The sequence below is a fragment of the Penaeus vannamei genome, chromosome 3, assembly GCF_042767895.1.
Source record: "Penaeus vannamei isolate JL-2024 chromosome 3, ASM4276789v1, whole genome shotgun sequence".
Classification (NCBI taxonomy): Eukaryota; Metazoa; Arthropoda; class Malacostraca; order Decapoda; family Penaeidae; genus Penaeus; species Penaeus vannamei.
Window position 1 is genome coordinate 23,786,214 of NC_091551.1, and position 2,500 is coordinate 23,788,713.

At 48.6% G+C, this 2,500-nt stretch overlaps 1 protein-coding gene across 2 annotated transcripts in view; it reads left to right on the plus strand.

Moving 5' to 3' along the window:
* Positions 1-2,500, plus strand: part of LOC113809071 (uncharacterized) — a 503,521-nt gene that overhangs the window by 32,924 nt on the left and 468,097 nt on the right. The window lies entirely within an intron of this gene.

The following is a 2,500-nucleotide window of genomic DNA, read 5'->3' on the forward strand; positions in this document are numbered from 1 at the left end:
TAAGGTTTTCGCTGAAAGAGATACGTCGAAGCAGTGCAGCAAAAAGTTACTGAGAAAAAATAAATATATATTCTAGTGATGTTTTAGAGCAGTATTGAATATATCTTTATTGCAGCAATATCCTCACCAAAGAGAATTGCTGAGAGGCATTTCACAACTTTTTTCTACTGAGCTTCATTTGGTAGAGTTCATAAGAAACTTTACACCAGATATCTTTGGTATCAGTCTTTGTATTAGTATCTATGTATGTGGTTGTATGAGGGTCTGTTTGTGTTTCTCTCTCTCTCTCTCTCTCTCTCTCTCTCTCTCTCTCTCTCTCTCTCTCTCTCTCTCTCTCTCTCTCTCTCTCTCTCTCTCTCTCTCTCTCTCTATGTGTGTGTGTGTGTGCGTGTTTGTGTGAGAAAGAGAGAGCGAGGGGGGGGAGAGGGAGAGAGAGAGAGAGAGAGAGAGGGAGGGAGGGGAAGAAAGAGAGAGGAAGGGGAGAGGGGAAGAGTCGAGAAGAGAGGGAGAAAGAGAGAGAGAGATGGAGAGGCAGAGAGTGGGAGGGAAGAGAGATAGAGCGCGCACGTGTTACATAGGACGAGCATATTTGTATATGTTTTCCAGTGCTCCTGCCAGAGTGTGTGTATGTATGAATATGTATAAGTGTGAGTAGGAGTGTCCGGTCTGTGAATGCGTTGACTCATCCCTGTTATGTCCATTGAGCGAACGTGCAGATGAGTAAAGAAGGGAATGACACACGATCCTGCGAAGATTTTTATCTGGTGTTGACGTTTGTTGACAATGTGATTAAGGACGAACCCGAGTGACCTCCTCCTGAACCCGCCTCGAGCGCCAGACAGCAGGTTCTTGATATTTTCTTGCTTATCAGACGTTACTGACGGGTACTTCATCCACACCCACACCCACACGCAGGGCAGCTGGAGGTCAGACAGACACACATTCACAGGCACCCCCACGCACTCATCGAGTCGGATTTATGCGGGGTGAGGCAGATGTATGCACTCGCATACGCAAACGGACGCGCGCACAAATATACACGCACGCACGTACTCCCCCCCCCACACACACACACGCACGCTTACACACACACACACACGCTTACACACACACACACACACACACACACACACACGCATACACACACACACACACACACCATACACACATACACACGCATACACACACACACACACACATACACACACACACACACGCATACACACACACACACACACGCATACACACACACGCATACACGCATACACACACGCATACACACACACACACACACACACGCATACACACACATACACGCATACACACGCATACACACGCATACACGCATACACGCGCATACACACGCATACACACACACACACACGCATACCCACACGCACACGCATACACACACACGCACACGCATACACACACACGCACACGCATACACACACACGCACACGCATACACACACACGCACACGCATACACACACACGCACACGCATACACACACACACGCACACGCATACACACACGCATACACACACACGCACACGCATACACACTCACACGCATACACACTAATACGCACACACACACACACACACGCATACGCATACACACACACACACACGCATACACACACACACACGCGTACACACACACACACGTATACACACACACACACACACGCATACATACACACACACACACACACGCATACACACACACACACGCATACACACACACACGCACGCATACACACACACACACACGCACGCATACACACACACACACACGCATACATACACACACACACACACACATACACACACACACACATACATACACACACACACACATGCAAGAACTACCCGTTGTAATGGTCCATGGCGAATTTCAAGAGCCAATCAAAGCATTTCCCGTTGACAAGTGAACGATTTATAATATCTCCGCGGAAATTGTATTAGGAAAAGTCGAGATACAAAGGTGAACGAGAAGAGGATGATGACCTCTGCTCGCTGACCCTTGAGAAGAACAGCGGGGGGTAGTGGGTGGGGGGGGGATAGGGAGGACTGAAGAGGGAGGAGGCAGAGACAGGGATGATAATGATGCTGCGCAGGAGAGATGATGCTGCGTTTCTAGAAGGCTTGGGTGGAAGAGGGGAGCAGGGCATTCGATGGCTTCAAAGGCTTCGCGAGGGACATCAGGCAATGCAAAATAAGGCTTCCTCGCCATAGAAATCAACCTTAAAAGAAAAGAAAACAAACGAGAAAGAAAAGTAAGGCCCATCAGGTGATTACAATACAAAACTGATACCCACTGTAACTTTAAGGCAACGTAAGTAACAAAAGACCATCATCCAGAGGCAACGACGCGTCTCACAGGAATAGCCTCGGTGCCAGCTAGCCTTCGCGGCCGTGTTGTGGCGCCTCGGTGTCATCTCGGGCACATTAACGACAGCACCTCCGTGTCACTTGATATTCATTATCATACGTC